This window comes from Hyla sarda, chromosome 3 (assembly GCF_029499605.1).
Source record: "Hyla sarda isolate aHylSar1 chromosome 3, aHylSar1.hap1, whole genome shotgun sequence".
In the NCBI taxonomy this organism is placed as follows: Eukaryota; Metazoa; Chordata; class Amphibia; order Anura; family Hylidae; genus Hyla; species Hyla sarda.
The window spans coordinates 267,723,361-267,749,351 of NC_079191.1; the positions used below are offsets into that span (position 1 = coordinate 267,723,361).

Here is a 25,991-nt window from a genome sequence, read left to right on the forward strand (position 1 = left end):
CGGTGAAGAACTGCAGTAAAACCTAACAGACACAGAGTTGTGAGAGGGCGTTTTTTCATATCAGTGTCACATCATAGACTGTGTATGAAAATATATTGAGCAATCCAAGAGATTTATATGACTATTACAATACATGTCATAAGCTGACCCACATTTTAAAATAAAATGTTATTGAGCCGTGGACAAGAGTAGGAGATCATTAAAATTCTAGTGGCACATATACTTGCTCAGCAAGGTCAGGCTATGGACTTTGAAGGTGTTTATCCTATTCTGAACAGTTAGAAGGACAAAGTGCTAAATATTGTGTACTCTATATTAAAATGTTATAGGTTGATACTAACTAGAAGTCAATTATGTAAGAAATACTATTTTCAAATACCCTATTACCGTATATTCTCGAGTATAAGCCGACCCGATTATAAACCGAGGCCCCTAATTTCACCCCAAAAACCCAGTAAAAGTTATTGACTCAACTATAAGCCTAGGGTAGGAAATACATCATCCCCCCCATGTCATCATCCCCCCCCCTGTCATCATCCAGACCCTCGTCATTAACACCTCCGTCATCATCACCCTGTCATCATCACCCTGTCATCATCCCCCTCGTCATCACGGGGTGATGATGACGGGGTGATGATGACGGGGGTGATGATGACAGGGTGACGCTGCTGGGCACGGACGTTCCTGTCCGTCGTCATCAAGGCAACGTCACTAGTCAGGGGCCGGCCCGGAGCAGAGAAGAGGGCCTCCCGGTGAAAATGGACAGCCCGGAATGACTAACCCTCCCCACCGGACGGTCCCTGCAGCATAGATGGCCCAGACCAGCTCACCCTTCCTTCCCACTGAGGGGAGGTGAGTAGAAAACTAAAGGAGGGTCTGGATGATGACGAAGGCCGCAGTGGTCTTCAACCTGCGGACCTCCAGATGTTTCAAAACTACAACTCCCAGCATGCCCGGACAGCCGATGGCTGTCCGGGCATGCTGGGAGTTGTAGTTTTGCAACATCTGGTGGTCCGCAGGTTGAAGACCACTGAGAAGGGATTGACAGGCGGAGAGTTCACTCGAGTATAAGCCGATGGGGGCCTTTTCAGGATGAAAAATCGTGCTGAAAAAATTGGCTTTTACTCGAGTATATACGGTAGTTTTTGCCTTTTTATTATTGTCCGTTATTACTGCATATTTCTGCAGCTGATTTTGCTAACAATTGAAGTTAATGGGTAGCAAAATCAGTATATGTAATCATTGTGCACACCTCCTCAAGCATTGGCCCTGTGATACAACAACATTGCCACTTTATATATGAGAGTGTAGCCAAGGAGTTCTGCAACTGTCAAGCTTGAATGCTTCCTGTGTTGGAAACTGAAGCTTTGAATTCAGCTGCAGTCTACAAGATTTTAAAAGCATTCCACCAAAACAGTGCTGTTCGGATAAGAGAAGCTCCCGAACTCAAATAAAAAGCTAAAGTTTAAATAGGACTTGCTAGCATAACTGGTGTATCTGTTTTAGTAAATACTTTTATCCCTCATAATAGTTCTGGAACATCTTTTCTTGGTGGCTGCAGATCTCAGCTAAGGGAACAAAAGCTGGTTGAATTCATACTAGGCACTTGTACTTAAAACTTTTCAGGTAAAATATGTTCAACAAGAATATATTACTCTTCAAAAGTTTAAAGTTGGTCTCAGGTTCATTTTCTCTTCTCTTTCCCACCCTGGTCTGTTTCCTCACAAAGGATTACACCAGTTCACAGCTTCCACTAATGACAATTCCAGGATTAAGGACTCCACCACTCATCCATACAGGTCACCAATACTGTGCGGACTTTATGAGCCTTGTTCACCTACAGCCAATACTTTTCTAGAATAAGTGTAGTAACAGCAGTCACATTATTAACCCACTGTCTGCTTTGTGATATTCTAGCCCCATTTGTCAGTGCATCACAATTTCATACCCTGCTAAGGCCAATATCATTCCCATCTGTACCTCAGAAGGCTGTCTTTATTCTTCATCAGTGCCAAATACCAAACCAAGCCCTTATAATGCCCTTCCTAGGCTCCTACCATACCAAATGAAGAAAATAAAAGAAAAGGATGGAGGCGCCTCGTTTAGTCGTGGTGTATCTTTGTTGTGGCCCTCTATGAGGGTATCGTAGGATCAGCGTCTGGGTGAAGTCCCTTCATAGGGTATCCAAGCCGCCAGTAGGCTGGACGGTGTCCTGGCAGTTACTCGTAAAGGTATTCAGAAGGGTAGGAAGAAAAAATGGCACTACTGCAATGGCGCTCCCATATAGTATCTGAAGTCGTACGTGTTCAGCATCAAGTAAAGTTTATCGATACAAGTGTAAGCTTAAACAAACATAAATAAAATAAGCATAAAAAGAGCAAAAAGCATTTTGGGAGGGTGATCTCCCTTTCTCAATTACAGGGGGTAAAAGTCTACAACCTCTCAGTAAGGGGAGGTATATACACAGAGAAAAGGCACCAAATAGACAAATTGGGGTGTGTACAGGTAGGGGAGCATAGTGATAAACATCAGAATTAATATGTACCCAAAATCAGGATCGAGAAGGGAGAAGTCCATATTTGTAAAGTCTTTTAAAAAGGAAGGATTAAAATCGAAATACAAGGTTTAAAAATTTGCACCGGCATCCTGGTGTGGAGCGACCAATCGGGTGTCTCGGCGTCAGCTGTTGTCAAGCAGATTAGGTAAGAATGGGTTTGAAGTTGGCGCTGAAGGCTCGGTGAGGAGTGACCAATTGGCATGGAGGATTCAGTGAGAGGCGACCAATCAGATATTTAGCAAACCCAACGTCATCTGTTGTCGTGCCGGTGTTTAGTGGCAGTCAAGTAGTGTGAGTTCATTGATTCGATTGACTGATCCATGAGCCAATCAGCGAGGATCAGTATTCTTACATAAAAGAGTCTGTATGTACGCTGAATGGTGTAATGAGTGGAGAAGACGGCGACCAATGTGAGAGTTCCTGTATTGTTCAATGGAGTAAAGGCAGTAATGTTACGTACTGTATAGTCTTCATTGTACAACAAGTCACATATGGTGTGGCGGCCAATGAAAAAGCTTCTGGTGTTCCACAGGCCTGAACTTGGATTTCAATGCAGGTGCCACTGGAGGTATCTGGTAGGAATATTTCAAGGTGCATAGACCTGTGGATAAATGGGAGAAAGGAGATATATCCAATATAGGGAAAGGTAGAGATAATATGAGATTCGGTAGATGTAAATGGATTAAAACCGATGGGAAAAGTTTAGACATTCGGCTGTGCGCGAAAATGGTTGTTAGCTTTTGAGCACCTTCATCCCGTCGTCTCCCAGCGCAACGGAATTGTCTGAAATACAGCAAGTCACAGAACCGGTGAGTGCAAGTGAACATTCTCTTTCTATATTGTATATATATATATATATATATATATATATACATACGTACATGTAAGTCTGCTTACAATCTGCTTTTTTTATATGAGTAATGGAAGAATGCATTAATACTGGATAACTGTTTTTTTTTATAAAAGCAACTCACAGACCATGTCATGTGATTTTTTGTCCAGTAATACACCTTCAGACATTTTGCAATTCCCCAAGGACAAATTAAATATGTGCATGCATTATATGGCGCAAAGCTGCCACCTTAAAGGGGTTCTCCACCATAAGGTGAATTTAGTACATACCTGGCAGGCAGTAATGGACATGCTTAGGAAGGATCTGTGCTTGTCTTGGGGCTAAATGGCTATGTCATGAGATTACCATAACACTGTATGGTATTTCCTGTTTGAATTTTCTTTTTTGCCTACAAATCCCACTATTCCATTTTCCTCCCTCCCACACATCAGCCACCCCACCCATTGAAACATAAATGAGCTGCATCCATTCAAAAGACCTGTGGTTTTCAATCAGGGTGCATACAGCTGTTGCATTAGTTGTAGATTGAACTCTCTCTCACCAAGTGATCCCTCCACCCATTGAAGCAGACAGGTTTCCTGTCATCAGCTGACTAGTGAGTCAGGTCTCGGCTGCATTGCAACCTGGGAAAAATCTGAGACAACAGTCATGTTGTATGCTGTTAAAAATAATTATGGGGGTGAAAATCACATAAGAATTGTGAGAAAACACAGGTACAGACATTATATTATGAACTACACTAACTTTACAGCCCCTGTAGCATAGTCAAATGCCCCCTTAAATATGTAGCATCTTACAGCGGGAGTTACTGACTTGTGATGTATATATGATGGATTATAGTAATGGAGACTATGGTATTGATTAGAATTAATATATGGGCTAAATCTAGTAAAAACAGCCCTCTCTGGCAAGGGAGGTTGGAATTTAATTCCGGTTCTTACAATGGACATAAGCTTTTTACACAGCTCTTTAACAAATTTGCAGAGTCACTGAGAAATATTTGGGATAGAAAGTTTTGTATTACAAAGCTGGAGGACCTCCAGAGTACTTACAATAACTATAAAGGAGTACTAGGGTTGCCACCTGGCCGGTATTTTAGTCACCCTGCCGGTATTTTTATATTAAAAACACCGGCCATGCAATGGCCGGTATTTATCCGACCAGTTTTCCAACTCCCAAAATGTTGCACTATATACTATAAAAGTGTTTCCCAACCAGAGTGCCTCCATCTGTAGCAAAACTACAACTCCCAGCATGCTCGGACAGCCGTTGGCTGTCTGGGCATGCTGGGAGCTGTACTTTTGCAACAGCTGGAGGCACCCCTGGTTGGGAGACACTGACCTATACTATATACTACTATCCAGCATGTCCCCCAGTCTGAGGCTATATACCCAGCAGATGTGAGTGAAATAAGTGTTAGGGTCCCATCCAAAACTAGGCCACCTCCGCGTGGTGGATGGGGGACACATTTTGATCAAAAAGTGCGCTAAGAGCCTCCATTTTTTGACCAAGAGTGCTGCTGCAACCTTCTTTTTTGTATACTCTATATACTACTTTATAGTCCAACATGCTGGGAGTTGTAGTTTTGCATCAGCTGGAGGCACCCCTGGTTGGGAAACACTGATCTATACTATATATTACTATATAGTCCAACATGCTGGGGGTTGTAGTTTTGCATCAGCTGGAGGCACCCCTGGTTGGGAAACACTGATCTATACTATATACTATATATAGTCTATATATACTATATATAGTCCAACATATAGTCCAACATGCTGGGGGTTGTAGTTTTTTTTTTCGTTTAGGGCAGCTGCTGAGCCACAGGCTGTATCAGGGCATGCTGGGAGTTGTAGTTAGTAACTAACTGCAACTCCCGAATTTAATTGAAAAAAAGCGATCAAAAAGTCACATCAAAACAAAAAAGGTACAGATCGGGCACAAAAAAATATCCCTCATGCCGGCCCGTATAAGGAGAAATAAAAAAAACCTTATAGGGGTCAGAATAAGACAACATTTTCCCCGCATATGTGTATCCTGTGATATTACACATACATAATTAATTATGCAAATTAGCATGACTGGTATTTTTTTCGCAGCAAAGGTAGCAACCCTAGGGAGTACCCACCCCTAATACATTAAGCAATGGAACATGTTATCTATCATATATATATATATATATATATATATATATATATATATATATATATGTATATATACAGAATTATCTATTATATATATATATATATATATATATATATATATATATATAGAATAAATCTTTATGGTGGACCCAGCACTCAAATAGCTTCATAACACAAACTTTTACAGTTTATTTCTATACAATAGGGCAGTCAACCAGTTTTTCTGGCTGGATTTATTCTTCCTGTTTTCCGTGTCAGATTGGTCTCTACGTGTTATTTCTGCGCATCATCCCTAGTCAGTGCCCTTGTATAGCACACATTTATTGCGCTCTACTGGTTCCTGATTTGTGTATACAGCACTGTGGCGCTCAGGCAATACATGTCAACAGTCCATTGGTGCAAACACCCACACAACATTAAGGATTTGCCTTCTAAAGTAGCCAAAAAATAATATCACTTTATGCTTTTGAAAGGACAGACAGATGTCTATAGAAATGGTTTACTCATCCATGATGTATTAAGACAATATGTGGCCAAAATGTTTTCTTAATCTAAGTGGATTTGTGGGCGCAAGGCATTAGATGAAAAGTAAGCAGTCACGTCACTGATACAAAACATAGAATGGAATGCCCATGTTTTCTTTGCTCTGACTGGAATAAAGACCTGTCCAAAAAAAGGCTATAATATTGTCTATGTAACTGTAAAACACAACATATACTATCGGTTCCTCTTCAGTTTATAATACAGCTGGGAAGAGATGTACATACAAGCTGGGCTGAAATAAAAATTTAAGTTTGTGACCTTCTTGTCATTAAAATAAACACTAAATGCTGAAATTATGTTAATCTACAATATGAGGAAGTACAGTGTCCATATTTTAAAAAAAATCGCCTATTGGCACCATACAAGAAGCACTATTCAGCTAAATGCCAAATGTGGGGTTCCTGACACTGGACCATAGGAACAGACATCTTGTAAACCTTTTACAGTAAGAGAATGCAGCTTGCTAACATATATTCTCTAATACTAATGTGGTAGAGGGTGTTGGAAGGGCAGGTGTTGTAACCCTTAGGGCAGATGGTATTAACCCTTTGTGTTCGTGACGCCAGGGCGTGGTTATCCTCTACACCACCGGAGGTATGGCTGATGGTTCCTGGGCCAGGAAAATAATACTCCGATGCAAGGTTACGGAACAACAGCAGCTTTACTGAGGCAGATAGATGATAAAGTCTTTACAGCTCAGTTTAGGCCCAAGGAGATGACCAGTTAACTTAAGGAGGCTTGTTGGCTCGCTGGGACTTGTAGTGGACTTGGACTCAATTATGCAACCCACACTGACTTTAGACTTCACAGACTTGACTATGCTTACTGGACTTCTCCCCTGTATTCGTGCTTACCAGGCTTTAACTTTCACCTGTAGGGGGTTCCATAGATGGTGGCCGCATGGCTGCGTGACTGGGCCTTGGTCTCCCTCAGGAAGACCAGACACTCTCAGGTCTTCACTTGACTGTACCTCAGCTTAGACTGATCTCAGAACTGACTATACTAGCTCCTCCCAGCTATATATAGGAGCAATTTGGAGGGGTCCCATAGTTCACCAACAAGTCACCTGGTCACTTACACCTTTACACAGGATTTAAAGATACATCAACACATAATGCAATACATTAACTCTGTATGGGCAATGAGAGTTCTGAGAAGTGTGGGGGCCAAGGGACTGGGACTGAGTCCATCTGATAGGACCAATAGTGTACAGAAGGGCCACTTTTGTACTGGGTCACCACACTAAGCTTTAGGCAAATAATCAATTATAGGGTTTCCACTCATGGCATACTTGTAGAGAACACTCATTGTGCTATATGGGGCACTAAGTACAGTATATGAATACTACTTTAAAATATTCTTGGCTGATTCTTCATATATAAAATAATAAAACCACATGTAAAAATGCTTAATTAAGGTTGCTATACACATTAGACGAACGTCTTTTCCCAAAACCAGATGTCAGAGAATAGAAGTATTACATTTCAAATGACCAATCCTTTAAAGTGAATGGGACCCGATACCAACACTACACAATGAAAAGAGCCAACTGCTTCCAGCCATTCAGTGTGCATGTGCCAGAGCTGCATTACCAAATAGCTGATCAGCGAGGGTTCTGAGTGTCAATATCTTGTGGGGCTATTAATGTGAAATGCCCTTAAATATAGAGGGTGGCTTCAGGAGTGAGGGCCAAAGATGTCAAACTTTGTGGATATTGGGATAGGCCATTATGGCGGATTGGGCTGGACAGAGAAGAATGAAATGTAAACAACTGCAATCAGAGAGGATACTACTTGTGAGTCACCAGTGACTGTGTCTGATCACTGCTGTATTGTCTACAGGGTAATGTAAGTATGTGGAGCCTGACCCAAAGTCCAAATAAAAACAGCATACAATGTTTCCCAGAAAAGATTACAGTAACATGAACAGCGATTAGAGAATTCATAGGCTCCTATTGCGCCCATTATGCCCTACGCGTTTCCTGTATACACATACATTCATCAGGGGTAATTATATAGTGGTTTATGCAGTCATAGCGTAGGGAATGTGCATGGTAATTTTATTGGTTTTTATTTTTCTTCCATTATTTAATGTTTATTTTAATACATACATGCATAATTTTGGGCAGTTGGGTTGGTGCTTGCGCTATAGTAGTGACTGAAGGGGAAGTTGTTTTTATGGTACATTCACACGTACGCACATTTGATGCGCAGTATTTGATGCACAGGATTTTCTGCTGCAGATTCTAATGTAAACTAAATGACTGAGCACAGCTTCTAATCGGCAGTTACAAATCCTGCGCATAAAATCTGCGCAGGATCCCGTACGTGTGAATGCACCCTTAAAGGGAATTGATGTTGCATGTGGTCGTGAGATCTAAAAAAAAGAACAGCCCTGGGTCACTAGAGTCAACAGCACTTATGACACTTGCCAACCCAGTCTGACACTGCATCCAATTTTTTAAATCGTGATGTGTAGGTGGCCAGATATATTGTTTTGTATTATTTTTAACAATGTTCCAGAAAAATCTCTCACAGCAGGATAAATCATTTACATACCTTATATTACTCTTACAGTCAGAAATAGCAGCCTAAAGGTAAAATGCAACAACTGTATTGTCAACTTAAGGTCTGACTGGAAAATAATAACTTTGCATTCTATAAAAAGCCATCATGTGACACAAAAGGCATGGAAGGAGCAAGTAAATTGGAAAAATGACTTTGTTTTCGCTTACTGTACTAAGGACAACTCGGTCATGCATTCTCTGGTTAGATATTAGAAGAGTAGACACACAGAGACATATTGTGGGTATTTATAGACTTCAGTTTTAACAAAGCTCGTGCCTACAGTTAATGCTGTACATTGCGATTATTAAAAATTTATTGTGAAGTTTATACATTTTAAATCATTTTAAACTACAAAACCAGCTTTGTGTATGAGTTATACTGAAGCAAAGTTCAATAGAATCCACAATGTGTCTCTTTGCATCTGTATTTTCTACACTTATTTGATGGTAGAAGGAGTAGAGTGGTGCAAAGACCTGAGCAACATTATTTGCTCTCAAACATTAAAGGGGTATCCCATCAGAAGAAGTCATTCCCTATTCACAGAATAGGGTATAACAAGCTGATCAGTAGATATTTTACCTGCCTCACCGGTCTCGACCTTGTCTGTGCTAATATGACTTCAGCTTAGGAAAGGTGGATTTCATGTTTCAAAAGGTCATTTTTATTCTCTGTACCTTGTTTAAAGCAGCAAATTGAGCAAATCTGAGAAACTTTCATCATCCAGCACAATAAAGAGTGCAAGACTATGTCCAATGACCTTAGATCTTAGATTGAAATGCTATAAAGAAATGTGCTACTTGTGGAACAGTCAAAAACTCTTCAAGATGTATTGGAAAGATTAACAAGAGAACTGTCATGTTCGGGGTGGGGATTGGTGCAGATCTGAGCTTGCCCAAAACCACTGTCTCTTCCTACTTTGTTGATCTGGTCCCCAACTGGATGATGGTCCCTACACTGAACCAAGTACACGGGGCATCAGAAAAGTCAGACAGACCTGGTCGGCAACAAACAGACAGCTAGGCACACAATGGACAGACAAGGGTTTAACCAGGGAAAGCCAAAAGTCAAAACCAAGGGGCAGTGCAGTACATAAACAGAACCAGAAGAGATGTCAGGCAAGGGACACACCTATAGTATAGCGTCTTACAAAATCAGCAGGCAAATTCAGGGTTGGTTTACAAGCAGAGGTCAGGTCAAAAGCAGGGGTCAGGTCACAGGGAAAGCACTAGAAATGTGAGTGAAGCCATCAACCACAATAGTGGGCGTAGGACTGGGCAGATGTTCAGTTTAAATGTTCTCCTGGGGAAGGTGTGAGCACCAGCAACACAGCTGATTGGCAGAGCACTCCCATCTTCTGATAGGCCGGCTCATCATTCAGTGACTAAAGACCCTGCAAGGTTTTGTCTGGATGAAGAGGTAAGCTGTTGAGGGGGGCAGAGTGAAAAAAGGAAGAGGAGCTGGAGCCAACAAGGTACATAATCTAACAAAAGCTCTACAAACTGTGTCAAAGCAACAAAAAACATCCAAAGAACTTGGAAATATCTGGAGACACCTGGAATGATGGTTTCAACCCATACCATACACTGCACACTTAATAGAACATGCATCTATGTGAAAAGGTCAAGGAGGATACCATTGCTTAAAGGGGTACTCTGCTGCAAACATCTTATCCCCTATCCAAAGCATAGGGGATAAGATGTTATAGCGTGAGGGTCCGGCCGCTGGGGACCCCCGCGATCTCCCAGCCGGCACCCCTGTCATTCGGGTCTCGGAGTGAACTCCACTCTATGCCCAATGACTGGCGATGCAGGCCAACACGCCTCCTCCATTCAAGTCTATGGGAGGAGGCGTGACGGCTTTGTACTAGTTGTCATGCCCCCTCCCATAGACATGAATGGAGGGGGCATGGCGTGACGTCACAAACGTGGAAGCTGAAATCTTCTGTGTTTCGGATGTCACAGCTGCCGGCCCAGAGATCCTGGTGGTCCCCAGTGGTTGGACCCCCACAATCTAACATCCCCTATTCTTTGGATAGGGGATAGGATGTGTGCAGTGGAGTACTCCTTTAAGGAAAGACATGAAAATGAGCAATTGAGGTTAAAATTAAGCCTATAAAGAAAAGTGCACGCTACCTACAGTAATACATGGTGGAGAATCTAGGACTTGGGGCCTAGAATGTGGGACAAGAACAGTGAAATCAGAGGATTATCACAGCATTTTAGAGGGAAATTACATTTGTACTCAGGCATACCGTAAGTTATGCATCTGTGTAATTATGAAGAGTATAACGGACGGTAATGTCAGTATCTATGTTTGTAGTGATAGATCTTGTGTATGTGTTTCACTAACATGTCTGTCTTATCACACTCTGATGGAGCCATCTGGAGGCAGTTTTGTGTGAAGCAGTATCCATTCATCATGTCATCGTGTAATATTCTGTCATCATGTGAAGGGCCTTGCTAAAAGCTCAGGCCTGGTTCACACCTAGCGGCCATTGAAAAAAAGAGGAACTGCCTGTTGCCTCTTATTACGCCAATAATAAGTCACAGAGTAAAACAATCTACTAAAGTGTGGAGGATATAAGTCTACAGCCTCCAGTATGACCTGCATACTGCCACACATTGTGCCCCTGATTATTATAATCCTGCACACTGTTCATTGTTCACCTAAGTATAATACTTCCAAACACTGCCCCCCTGAATGTAATACTTCCACAGACTATGCTTATAAATGTAATAATGCTGCACACATAGCTGCTGAATGTAACAAAAATAGATTAAAATAAACATTGCATTCATATTGCACTAAAATAATTTAAAGGTGTATTCCAGGGGAAAAAATACTTTTTTTTTAATATAAACTGGCTTCAGAAAGTTAAACAGGTTTGTAAATTACTTCTAATGAAAAATCTTAATCCTTCCAGTAGTTATCAGCTGCTGAAGTTGAGTTGTTCTTTTCTGTCTGACAACAGTGCACTCTGCTGACACCTCTGCTTTTATCAGGAACTGTCCAGAGTAGGAGCAAATCCCCATAGCAAACCTCTAATGCTTCGGACAGTTCCTGAGACAAGCAGAGGTGTAAGCAGAGAGCACTGTTGTCAGAAAGAACAACTCAACTTCAGCAGCTGATAACTACTGGAAGGATTAAGATTTTTTAATAGAAGGAATTTATAAATCTGTTTAACTTCCTGGAGCCAGTTGATTTTTTTCCTGTAATACCCCTTTAAACAAATCCTGTTTCCCAATGCATATCTGGTAAAATTGTTGCATATCAATATAGAGTTAGTACATGCCAAATTTACCCATACTGACATCTGACGTATGTATGTCCTGGTGTTCTGGTACATGATGCACCAGGATGAGCAATTACATCCTGAGCGGCATTCCAACTATAAAATTAGTGCTGAAACGGGGTTCGCTTTACAGGTAGTGGGGGGTCCTGGCTATCAGCAGCCGAGACCTGGCCACTAATGGTGGTCATCAGCGATGATGCTGATGCCAACCATTAACCTTTAGATGCCATGATCAATACTGATCACAGCATCTAAAGTAGTTGCAGAGCTTAGTGACACTCATTGGACCATTTGCAGCATGATTGGGGGAGTGGATGTCAGATGAGTAAAGATGATGGCTGAGGTGTCTGTGATGCTTTTCTGGGATCTATTTGTATAGTTTGCTGCCTGGCAAGCTGTAAAAGTGGATCGCCAATATCACTGATCAGTGCTATGCCATTGTATAGCACTAAACAGTAATAGAAATTAAAGTAAAACAGTAAAGTAAATAATAAAAAATGTTTTTTAGAATATAAATAAGCCCCTCCCACAAAAAATTTTTAATCAACCCCCCCTTCCTTACCACTTTACAAAGAGAATGTAAAAAAAAAAAAATGTAAACATTTTTCCCAGAAAAAAAAAGAAATAAAAAGTTATCAAAAAGTCACATGTGCAGATGTGGTATCAATAAAAACTACAGATCAACTGTGCAAAAAATAAGTCCTCAACTGAAAAGAACTGTGCAATTACAAGCAAATTTTGTAAAATAGTACTGCATCATTGGAGCATTTATCTATCACCCGAAGGCAGGTAAGGGGACATTCCACTGAAATTTCAGCTAAACACACCCTCGCGATCATATTGCGAGGGTCCAATGAGCTTCCTGCGCTAACCGGCATCTGTGATTTAATACTTTAGACATCGTGATATGCCCTGGTGTGTAAAGTCCCAGACAGCAAGTATGTACATGTATGCCTGATATTGTTTATGGGTTAATCATATCGACCCACAGAATGAACATAGCATGTCAGGTTTTACTATAAAGTGCACTGCGTAAAAATGAAACCCCAAAAAATTTCCAAAATTGCAGTTTGCTTAAAGGACAACTGTAATGCAACACTTTTATATATTCCCGTGCCCGGGCCTCAAAAATAAACAAAATCAACTTTAACATACCTTCCTACATGCGCCCATTGGTCCGGCACAGGCTAACCTCCTTCCACTTCCTGGGGACGCCGCGGGGCCATCAGCGTATCACCGGCCGCAGCGATGTCCCGCCCCGGCTGGTGATAGGCTGAGCCCACTGTCATGTAAGAAGCCGGCCAGAGCTCCTTACATGACAGTGCGCTCAGCCTATCACCGGCGTGGGACATCGCTGCAGCCGAACACTAAATGAAAATTCGGCAAGTTCGGCGAGATGAACTTTTGTAAATGTGAATGAGTTGTATGCAGTGAAGCAGCTGTATATGCTGCAGTCTATTTGGCTGTATTTCACTGTGTGTGAGAGGAGATCTGAACAACTGAGCATGCCTGACCAGAAGAGAAAACTACCTACAAGATGTAACCCATTGCAACAAGCAAAAAAAAAAAAAAAAAAAAAAACAAGAGAGCATCCAGCCTATACTGGTAGGGCTGCCTTTCAAAAATGGGTCTGATGTGTGTACATGAGAATGAAGACTATTTCTGGCCAGTAATCACTTATGTGTGACATTTTTTAAATCAGATTTCTGGTCTGTAGGCTTCATCTTTAGTTTTCAGTTCTATGTGGATCAAGTCCTGGGGTGCGATCTTTTATTCAGAGTGACTGGTGTTGTCTCTTTGCTGTCTCTCTGCAACAGCTTCTTGTCTCTCTAATCACTCCCCCTGCCAAATACTGCACTCACCCATATAAGTTGCGCCTATGGAGCACAACTCCATGTGGGCCAATAAAGTAATATAGAAGCTGCAACCATTTTCCTCCTGGATCTCCATGTAAGGATTGGTCTTAGTAGCACTCTAGTATGTCTCACATTTGGGGTAGAAAAAATGGAAGTATGCATTGGACGCAGACTCTGTTTCTCCATAGGAGGAAATGGATGGATGAAAAGAATGTCTTTGCTCCCAAGTGCTAAATCTCAGGAATTTGCTTCTACATATTCAGTTAAGGAGACATCAAGAGACAGATGCTGATATAAAAGTGAATCCAGGTAGTTATTAATGTGGAGCAAAGAGATGTTTATATTTCTCTGAAATCCAACATTAAAGAACATCTTTTAGGTACACAACAACAGGGAAAAACATCAATCTTATATGTAACTGATCCTGTGACAGCAGCATTGTGATCTATCTTTTAGAGTGCCAATGCCAGAAACAATATGTGGGGAAAACCAGGCAAACGCTGCAGAAAAGAATAACCAGACATAGGAAAAAACCTAGGGCAGCGACATAGAACAGCAGACCAAGGTTGGTGCCCATTTTATGCTATTCCCTAATTTATTTGATAATGTAATTTTTGCAAATGTAATTTACCATCTTACAATTCTTGGCTAGTGAAGGTCTCCCATATACTGCACAACCCCAAAGGCATTTGCTTAGCTTTCCAGGTAAGTAACGGTTGGTTTACTATTTTAAAGCATACTTGTCAAATCCTACAAAAGAAAAAAAGAATTAATATGTTACTCAGTACCTAATCCTGACCATGTATAATCAAATTTTTATGCCTCTATCACCTATTTTTATTATAAAAAATACCTCTTTTCCTTAGCTCACAGTGATAGAAATCCTCTCGGGGGAAGGGGGCATGTCCCTCCCTTGTGGTGGGAGGTGATTGGTGTGTCTTGTTCATTTGTCATCCCTTGTCCGTGATTCATGGACAAGCTGATACTGCTGCAGTTTAAACAACCATATAACAAAAAAAAGGTCTTTAATTTTCATCAATAACAAGATATAATTTTTTTTTTGATCTGACAGTATTTGGGGCTCCAAAAAAATACTAAAACATTGATAATCCATTTAAGCTGTCCGTGTATGTTTCCAACCGTGGGAGCACGGACGTTCTTTTTATTTATTAATGTTTGCTGTGGAAATAGGGAGCCTGTGTCTGTTGCATGCTTCCAATTTTTGCCACCCCAGAGGTGGGTATACCAGACCGGCCCAGATTGGTCAATCTGCCTGAAACCAAAACTGTCTGGTTTAGCCCATAAATCAGTTGCAGCTTAGGTTTCATTTTTTGAGAGCTAATGTCAATGTATTTGAGTGCTAATGTTGGTAGGATGTAGCCTGCTGATCTGACTGCTGTTGCTGTGCACAGCACCTATTACCTATATATAGCACAGCGGAGATCAATTATACTCTATTTACATAGGCAGTAATCAAATAGAAAGTTTTTATAGAGGTAGTTGTTTAGCACAAAATAAGCATCCAGTGGAATAATAGGTTTCATAATGGCAGAATTTCAGGATTTTAAAAGTTTTGTTTCACAACTTTGGTGCAGGTAGTACAGCTTATTTTAAAGAGAATCTGTCACATTGAAATGCATTTCAGTCTACAGGTAGTATGTTATAGAACAAGAGGAGCTGAACATATTGATCCTGCAGATCCTGCTCTGGACAGTTCCTGACAAAGACAGAGGTGGCGGCAGAGAGCACTGTGGTCAGACTGGAAAGAACTATACAACTTTTTCTGGAGCATTCAGTGGCTGATAAGTACTGAAAGGCTTTAGATTTTACATGGAAATATTTTAGAAATCTGTATAGATTTCTGGCACTAGTTGATTTGAAAACATGTCTTCCCCTTTAACCCCTTAAGGACCAGGCCATTTTACACCTTAGGACCCGGCCATTTTTTGCACATCTGACCACTGTCACTTTAAGCATTAATAACTCTGGAATGCTTTTAGTTATCATTCTGATTCCGAGATTGTTTTTTTCGTGACATATTCTACTTTAACATAGTGGTAAAATTTTGTGGTAACTTGCATCCTTTCTTGGTGAAAAATCCCCAAATTTGATGAAAAAATTTTCCTTAAAAAATCCATACCTAAAATTAATTCAGTGTTTTTTTTTTTTTCGTTTTGTTGATGATGTTTTTATGCTTTTGAGCGGGTCCGTCGAAGAATTTGACCAGTTTGTAGCTATGTTAAATGTGAACGAGATGAACATGAGGTTCACCAGTAAATGCAGCAAAACGGAGTTGGAATTCCTGGATGTGCAGGTTTTAGTGGAAAATGGTGAACTAACCACCAGAGGCTATAGGAAGAGTACAGCTTCAAATTCTTATCTACATTTTTCTAGCTTCCACCCTGCGTATACCAGGAATGCTATTCCATACAGACAATATCTGAGGTTGAGGAGAATTAACAGTGAGGAAAGTAGTTTTCAAAATCGGGCCCATTCTCTCACACAGCGTTTATTAGCGAGAGGATATCCACAAGATGTCCTCTTGAAAGCACTAACCAAAAGCTAGAAAAATCGATAGAAAAACCGTAATGCAGAAAAAAACAAGTGCAAAAAATCCCTCAACAAAAATCTCAGAAGAATAACAGGTTTACGTTTTCTTTTAAATACAGTCCGGCCGCAGACATAATAAAAAAAATGCCATCTGTCAAAACTGGCATTTAATCTCAAGAGACACGGATTTTGGGGACATGAGATTAAATAAGCCACTGATAACGTTCAAAAGAACAAAAAACTTAAAAGACGAATTGGTGCAGAGCAAGTTTGTGGACAATGATGAAAATAAAAATTGGTTGGAAAAAGGTACCCTTCTGGGGAACTTTAAATGTGGCCGTTGTAAATGGTGCCCTTATTTTGCTCCAGGAAAATTTATACAAATAGGAGGACAAACAAAGAACATAACTGAATTTATTTGTTGTAGGACACCAGTCACAGTGTATGCGTTAATTTGCACCTGTGGTAAATTCTATATAGGAAGCACGATTCGTGCCCTTAATACTCGGTTCCGGGAGCATGCCTGGTCTGTAAGATCAAAAAAAACATTACCTGCTTTTTGGTTTTAAACTTTGTGTTTTGTATCTTTTCACTTGTTTTTAACTAGGTGTTCTGTAATCCCCGCCCTAGTGCTTGCGTCATCCAGGTGAGGTGTTTAAATGGATGTGTGACCACAGGAAGGGGAGGGTCTGTTGAAGCTCAGTTGAGCGAAACAATTGTAAACTGGGAACATACAAGCTGGCGTCTGCACCTTGCTAGGTGAACTATGTCGTTTTAAAAACATGCACAATTTTTTGAATAAAGGAAGAATTTGAAGCGTATGGTGAGTGCCTTTCCTGTTTTCTACTTACATGAAGTTTACGTTTTGCCTCATCTTTTCTTGGGAGTAGAGCACCGCTGGCTTCTTTTAAAAAAGGAGGACTCTGCTTTGCAGTTTCAATATTGGGTGTTTGCAGTGCCAACCAGCTTTCTTCTCCTATGCATTTGATAGAAAATTGACAAGTTTTTACTTTGGGAAGACATAAGAGGGCTTCAAAGTTCAGCAGCAATTTTCAAATTTTTCACAAAATTTCCAAACTCACTATTTTTCAGGGACAAGTTCAGGTTTGAAGTGGATTTGAAGGGTCTTCATATTAGAAATACCCCACAAATTACCCCATTATAAAAACTGCACCCCCCAAAGTATTCAAAATGACATTCAGTCAGCGTTTTAACCCTTTAGGTGTTTCACAGGAATAGCAGCAAAGTGAAGGAGAAAATTCACAATCTTCATTTTTTACACTCGCATGTTCTTGTAGACCCAATTTTTGAATTTTTACAAGGGGTAAAAGGAGAAAATTTACACTTATATGTGTAGCCCAATTTCTCTCGAGTAAGCACATACCTCATATGTCTATGTAAATTGTTCGGCGGGCGCAGTAGAGCGCTCAGAAGCGAAGGAGCGACAAGGGGATTTTGGAGAGTACGTTTTTCTGAAATGGTTTTTGGAGGGCATGTTGCATTTAGGAAGCCCCTATGGTGTCAGAACAGTAAAAAAAAAAACATGGCATACCATTTTGGAAACTAGACCCCTTGAGGAACGTAACAAGGAATAAAGTGAGCCTTAATACCCCACAGGTGTTTCACGACTTTTGCATATGTAAAAAAATAAAAAATAAATTCACTAAAATGTGTGTTTCCCCCCCCAAATTTCACATTTTTGCAAGGATTAATAGCATAAAATACCCCCCCAAAATTTGTAACCCCATCTCTTCTTAGTATGGAGGTACCCCATAAGTTGATCTGAAGTGCACTTCGGGCAAACTACAATGCTCAGAAGAGAAGGAGTCATATTTGGCTTTTTGAGAGCAAATTTTGCTCGGGGGCATGTTGCATTTAGGAAGCCCCTATGGTGCCAGGACAGCAAAAAAAAAAACCACATGGCATACCATTTTGGAAACTAGACCCCTTGAGGAACGTAACAAGGAATAAAGGGAGCCTTAATAACCCACAGGGGTTTCACGATTTTTGCATGCGATTTTTGAGGAACGTAACAAGGGGTACAGTGAGCATTTAGCAATTTTTAATTTGCACAGCCCACTGTTCCAAAGATCTGTCAGACACTGCACCCCTCATTACATTCCGTGAGGGGTGTAGTTTCCGAAATGGGGTCACATGTGTTTTTTTCTTTTTTTTTTGCGTTTGTCAAAACCGCTGTAACAATCAGCCACCCATGTGCAAATCACCTAAAATGTACATGGTGCACACTCCCTTCTGGGCCTTGTTGTGCCCCCCCAGAGCACTTTGTGCCCACATATGGGGTATCTCCGTAGTCGGGAGAAATTGCATTCGAAATTTTGGGGGGCTTTTTTCCCTTTTACCTCTTGTCAAAATAAAAAGTATAGGGCAACACCAGCATGTTAGAGTAAAAAAAAATTTTTTTTACACTAACATGCTGGTGTAGACCCCAACTTCACCTTTTCCTAAGGGGTAAAAGGAGAAAAAGCCCCACAAAATTTGTTAGGCAATTTCTCCCGAGTACGGCAATACCCCATATGTGTCCCTAAACTGTTTCCTTGAAATACGACAGGGCTCTGAAGTGAGAGAGCGCCATGCGCATTTGAGGACTAAATTAGGGATTGCATAGGGGTGGACATAGGGGTATTCTACGCCAGTGATTCCCAAACAGGGTGCCTCCAGCTGTTGCAAAACTCCCAGCATGCCTGGACAGTCAGTGGCTGTCCGGAAATGCTGGGAGTTGTTGTTTTGCAACAGCTGGTGGCTCCGTTTTGGAAACAGTGGCGTACCAGACATTTTTTTCATTTTTATTGGGGAGGGGGGCTGTGTAGGGGTATGTGTATATGTAGTGTTTTTTACTTTTTATTTTATTTTGTGTTAGTGTAGTGTAGTGTTTTTAGGGTACAGTCACACAGGCGGGGAATTACAGCGAGTTTCCTGCTGAGAGTTTGAACTGCCGCGCAAAATTTGCTGCATCGCAAACTTGCAGCCTGATACTCACTGTAAGCCCCCTGCCCATGTGAATGTACCCTGTACATTCACAGGGGGGGGGGGACCTCCAGCTGTTGCAAAATTACAACTCCCAGCATGCACAGTCTATCAGTGCATGCTGGTAGTTATAGTTTTGCAACAGCTGGAGGCACACGGGTTGGGCAACACTGAGTTAGGAAACAGACAATGTTTCCCAACCAGTGTGCCTCCAGTTGTTGCAAAACCACTACTCCCAAACATTCTCAGGCATGCTGGAAGTAGTAGTTCGGCAACATCTTTAGAGCCAGATGTTGCTGAACTACAACTCCCAGCATGCTTGGAGTTGTAGTTTTGCAACATCTGGGGGACTACAGTTTGGGAACCATTGTATTAGTGGTCTGCAATCTGTGCCCTTCCAGATGTTGCAAAACTACAACTCCCAGTATGCCAAAACTGTACAGGCATGCTGGAAGTTGTAGTTCTGCAACATCTGAAGGGCCAGATGTTACAGAACTACAACTCCCAGCATGCCTGGACAGCAAGGGCATGCTGAGAATGTGTAGTTTTGCAACATCTGGAAGGGCACAGTGGTCCCAAAACTGCGGACCTCCAGATGTTGCAAAACTGCAACTCCCAGCATGCCCGGACGCCAAGGTCTGTCTGGGCATGCTGGGAGTTGTAGTGTAAGGGGACCAGATGGAGCAGTCCAGATCGCTTTACGGTGCCGCCGGGATCTGGGTCTTTAGGGACGAGGAAAGTACCGGGGCCGGGTCCCAGCAATCACCCGTCCCCCGCCGCGTCCTCCGGTCTTCCTCCTGTTCTCTCCGGACTTCCAGGGGCCAGGCAGGGTGGGAGGAAGTAACTGCCCCCCCTGCGATTGGTCGGTTAGCTAACCAAGGAATCCCAGGGGATAGGAGGAGGTGGCAGGCTTGCCACCTCGCTCCTATACTTCAGCATGGTCCTGGCTGTCTGTGACAGCCGGGATCATGCAAAATTACCGGTCGGTCGGTCGGTCCCAGAGACTCGATCAGCACAGTATCGTCGCAGATCGCATGGGCAATTTCTCTCGCGATTTGCGACGATCGCCGACATGGGGGGCCTACATGGCCCCCCTCAGCGTTTGCCCTGGGTGCCTACTGAAGCATTTCAGCAGGTATCCGCTTACGATCTCTGCCCGGCGCGCGGCAGGGACCGGAAAACGCCATGACGTACTCATACGTCATGGGTCCTTAAAGCCCAGGGTGCGGAGACGTATGCATACGTCATGGGTCCTTAAGGGGTCTTTACCTCAATGGCTTTGTGCCCAAAGGAGTTTGGTAATGAATGAATAATGAATCGGACCTCTCACAGGGGATCTCATACTGAAGACTACCTGGAATACAGACCTCAGAGAATCATGGAATTATACCATTTCTCATATTGATTTCTTCTTACAAGACTAGTGTTGACTGCTTCTTCTGCATATAGTTGTACTGGTCGCGTGAACAGACCCATAAAATAGAAGTTCTTCAGTGAGTCTGCTAAAGGTCAATGCTCTAAACGTCTCTCGATGAAGCAGAGCTCATCCAGTACGAATGTTCAGCTTGATTTTACTAGTTGTTGCTGTGCAGAGAACCCTGACATTATTCCAAGCTGTCTTGGATTTGGATGCATTCTTATATGTTTTTATTCTGGTTGTATGATAAAAGGTCAGACACTTTATGATTGTTTGGTCTTGTACTGAGCAACTACCAGATAACACACTACTTCCGTGTATGAAACGTTTTGATGCACTGGTGAAACAAAAATCTTTTATTAGAAGGAAAGTACAGATTTATAGGGCAGCAGAGTACAGCATGTTTTCCAATGTGTGACTTCTGGTGACAGCCGGAATAACACTAGTTAAATTCAATGTTCTTCCTTGGGTCTAAATCCTTTCCAAGTCGTTGACTTGTATTAAATGATCTGTTTGATTTCTTGTAAACTGAACCTGAATTTCCTAGTGTGACCTGTACAAATGCCGAGTCTTGGCATAAATTAACCACACCGAATTGTGAATGGCACCACCTTTTGTGGTCACCTGATCATATTTTTCTAACGCAAAGAAAAAATAAGCTGTCACAATATAGATCCTTGAACTCCCAAGTTAGAACCATAAAGCTAGGATAAGCCAAAGTGGTGGTTTCATAAGGTGCACTGCACGGCCAATCAAAGGCTTTGTATGCAAGTCATTTTTTTGAGCATTCTTTTTGCACGTTGCGTTTCTCCATGCCCGCAGTCCCTACCCTACGCATTAGACTGTTGCATGGAATCCTACTACAAAAGGTACATTTAGGCAATTTTATTTACAATTAGAGCATTAAGGCAGTGGATGTCAGGTGCTCTATCTTCCTCTGCCACATATCATGTAAAACCTAGTAAAACGTAAAATGTACATAACAGTTTTCCAGTAGTAGAGAGGCTATTTGTTGCACCATATAAAATTTGTCAGAAATGACAGGATCTTAGAAAACATAATTGTCTAACATTTATACAAATATAAATTATACAGCTGGACCGCACACGTCACGAGGGGGCGGGCTTGTCAGGAAGGACAATAAGAAGCCAAGCCCCCTGTGATCAGCTGTTGTCTCAAGCCAAACAGGATCCCAGGACAGACTTGAGACAACAGTCATCCAGAGATTAGAGAAATGCTGAACCTTGGGGACCAAGGACCATGGAGTCGAAGCACCCCACACTAATTACTTAAGACATAACTTTGCTTCACAAGCACGATACTGAAAAGTTAATAAAACTTGGAATACCCCTGGAAAACCTGGAAGTGGACGTAAATGTACGTCCTGATGCGCTGGTACTTCGTGCACCAGGATGTACATTTATACCTTATACATGATCCAAGCACCAGAGGACAAAGGTGTCAGCAGGGAGCATTGTGATTGTGACAGAAAAGAAATCCCAAAAGAAAGAATTTCCTCTGTAGTATACAGCTGCTAATAAGTACTGTAAGGATTAAGAATTTTTAATAGAAGTAATTTACAAATTTGTTTAACTTTCTGGCACCAGTTGATTTAAAAAAAAAAAAAAAAGTTTTCCACTAGAGTACCCCTTTAAACATACTTATTTTGCAAAGAAGAGTTTGAGAGTTTTTAAAAGCAGTACAATAATAGAAAAGTATGTAATTATGGGTATCATTTTAATTGTATTGACCCACAGAATAAAAAAAACATATCATTTTGACTGTGCAGTGTACAGCGTGAAAACGAAACCCTCCAAAAGTAGCAAAATTGTGGTTTTCATAAACATTTTCTCACGCAAATAATATTTTTTGGGGTTCACCGTACATTTTATGGTAAAATGAGTGATGTCATTACAAAGCACAATTGGTTGCACAAAAATCAAGCCCTCATATGGGTCTGTAAATGGCACTATAAAACAGCCTTCACGCCCCCTCCCATAGACTTGCATTGAGGGGGTGGAGTGTGACACCATCTACTTAAAGGTGTACTCCGCGACACAAGCTACTTAAAGGGGTACTCCGCTGCTCAGCGTTTGGAACAAACTGTTCCAAACGCTGGAGCCGGTGCCGGGAGCTTGTGACGTCATAGCCCTGCCCCCTCACTGCAAGTCCATGGGAGGGGGCGTGACAGCCGCCACGCCCCCTCCCATAGACTTGCATTGAGGGGGTGGAGTGTGACACCATCTACTTAAAGGTGTACTCCGCGACACAAGCTACTTAAAGGGGGACTCCGCTGCTCAGCGTTTGGAACAAACTGTTCCAAACGCTGGGGCCAGTGCCGGGAGCTTGTGACTTCATAGCCCGGCCCCCTCAATGCAAGTCCATGGGAGGGGGCGTGACAGTCGTCACACCCCTTCCCATAGACTTGCATTGATGGGGTGGAGTGTGACATCATCTACTTAAAGGGGTACTCCGTGACACAAGCTACTTAAAGAGGCACTCCGCTGCTCACTCATCGTTTGGAACAAACTCTTCCAAACGCTGGAGCCGGCGCCGGGAGCTTGTGACGTCATAGCCCCGCCCCCTCAGCGGGGCTGTGATGTCACAAGCTCCCGGCGCCGGCTCCAGCTTTCGGAACAGTTTGTTCCAAACGAGCAGCGGAGTACCCCTTTAAGTAGCTTGTGTCGCTTTGCCAATAGTAAAGGAAAGTCTATCATTTTCCCTTTCTCCTCAATAAAAAGTACATATTGACCTTCCTACTTTATTGCTTTATATTGTTTTGAAGGAAATAAACAGAGGTAACCGGTTTTATAAAATATAAGGCGTCTTGTCATGAAGTCTAGTTTGAGGTTACTGTCCACAAGGACAAAGTCAACTACTGAAGAAGTACAATAATGTACAAGAATAGACTCCACTGTTCTCATCTGAGGTTAAGCTTCATTTTATTAGCATACTAAGCCAATGAAAGTTTCCATGTATATAACCCTGACTAAACTGTACTAGGCAGAATTACTGTAGAGACTGGAGTCATTGAAGTGAGGAGGATTTACTCTAACAAACGGGAGTCTGTACAAGAAAAGGATCAGCGCTTGTAGGTCTTGGAACACGAGTATCTGGAACACGAGTATCTGGATGAGACCCTCAGGCCTAGTGAATAAATGTGATGAGTTTCGGGAAATGTGATGTGAGGAGTTTCGGGAAATGATTCAGTGCTAATAGGATAAAAACCAAGACAAAGCTGAAGTGACAGCAGTCTACCCCCACATAAAGGGAAACTGACAGGTGAATCGACTTCACTAACCTGTATATACAGGTGGTTTTGTGTGGGTGATCCTAAGTAAATTTATGTATTTTTTACCCAAATCCATTTAGCTGCTCTCGAGATGTAGCACAATTTTGCAATATGCAAATAAACTCTTAAAGGGGTACTCTGGTGGAAAACTTTTTTTTTCCAGTACTTATTAGCAGCTGAATACTACAGTGGAAATTATTTTCTGTTTGGAACACAGAGCTCTCTGCTGACATCATGACCACAGTGCTCTCTGCTGACATCTCTGTCCATTTTAGAAACTGTCCAGAGCAGCATATATTTGCTATGGGGATTTTCTACTACTCTGGACAGTTCCTAAAATGGACAGAGATGTCAGCAGAGAGCACTGTGCTCGTGATGTCAGCAGAGAGCTTTGTGTTCCAAAAAAGAAACTAATTTCCTATTTAGTATTCAGCAGTAATAAGTACTGGAAGGTTTAATATTTTTTAATAGAAGCAATTTACAAATCTGTTTAACTTTCTGGTACCAGTTGATAAAGTTTTCCACTGGATTACCCCTTTAAAGGAGTACTCTGGAGCAGACTACCCCTGCTCCGTCCTGCCTGGGCTGCAAAAAAAATTAAAATAAACCATCACTCACTTTCCTGGGTTCCCTTGGAGCGCCACTACAGCTGATCGGTCCTCCGGTCCATCTTCTTCTTACTTCCGTGTGAACGAAGCGTCACATGGCGCTCAGCCTATTATGGGCCGAGGCAGAACATCGCAGCGGCCGGCCACAGGCTGAGCGCCAATGTGACGCTTCGTTCACACTGAAGTAAGAAGAAGATGGACCGGAGGACCGATCAGCTGTAGTGGCACAACGCGGGAACCCAGGAACGTGAGTTATGGTTTATTTTCATTTTTTTTTGCAGCCTGGGCAGAACGGAGCAGGAGTAGTCTGCACCAGAGTACTCCTTTAACTGCAATGGAGGCAGGCTTGAAGACTATCTGCATGCGTCATCCTCTGGGTCCTGCTTGCGCCGCCGTGTTTATCAATATTCCTCTCTCCTCTCCAATATCTCCAGGATAAGTGGGGTGGTGCGAACAGAACCCAGGGGATGGTGTCAGAGGTGCAGATAGGCTGTAAACCCGCCTACAGTGCAGTTAAGACTTATTGTGCTATAACTTGGGAATGGCTAAACGGATTACGGTAGGGAATACATTGTTTCACTCAGGATCACCCACACTATCCGCTTGTATATTCAGGTCAGTGGGGTTGATCCATATGTCAGATTCCTTTTAACATTCAAGGTAAAAAACATACAGTGATCCCTCAACATACAGTACAGTAAGGGTACGTTCACATGTACGCAGATTTGATGCGCAGAATTTTTTGCTGCAGATTTCATTGTAAACTATATGACTGAGCACAGCTTCTAATCTGCAGTTACAAATCCTGCGCATCAAATCTGCGCAGGATACTGTACATGTGAACGTACCCTTAAATAAAGTTTCACATGTTGTAAAGACATGTCAAAAGTTTTGATCGGTAGAATGAGCCAGGCAGAGAGCGTGCTTAGTGAGACAAACTTACAGTGTAAGGCCCCTTTCACACTGCCGTTATGTTCCTGCATTCTGACACCCAATAACGGGTCAAGAAAAAAAAAAACGAAATATCTACAACGGATGATAACTGATGACCAATTTTGACCAACATTCTGTCAAAATAAAGGACATGCACCATGCAGGAGCATAACGGTAGTGTGAAAGGGGCCTAAGTCTATGGGATTTTCTCAGTCAGCCATGCTTTTCTAGCAATTGGTTGGGTGTGACCCAGACCGATCAAAACCTTTAACATGTCTTTAGGGCAAACTTTTGACAAGTACACTTTAACCCCTTAAGGACGCAGGACGTAAATGTACGCCCTGGTGAGGTGGTACTTAACGCACCAGGACGTACATTTACGTCCTGTGCATAACCG

At 42.0% G+C, this 25,991-nt stretch overlaps 1 long non-coding RNA gene across 1 annotated transcript in view; it reads left to right on the forward strand.

Annotated features, from left to right (window-relative positions):
* Nucleotides 1–14,263: 14,263 nt before the first annotated feature.
* LOC130362323 (uncharacterized) overlaps nt 14,264–25,991 on the forward strand; it is a 78,310-nt gene continuing 66,582 nt past the window's right edge. The window contains exon 1 of the long non-coding RNA XR_008891360.1: nt 14,264–14,374. This is a non-coding gene — a long non-coding RNA (uncharacterized LOC130362323). The remainder of the gene's footprint in view (nt 14,375–25,991) is intronic.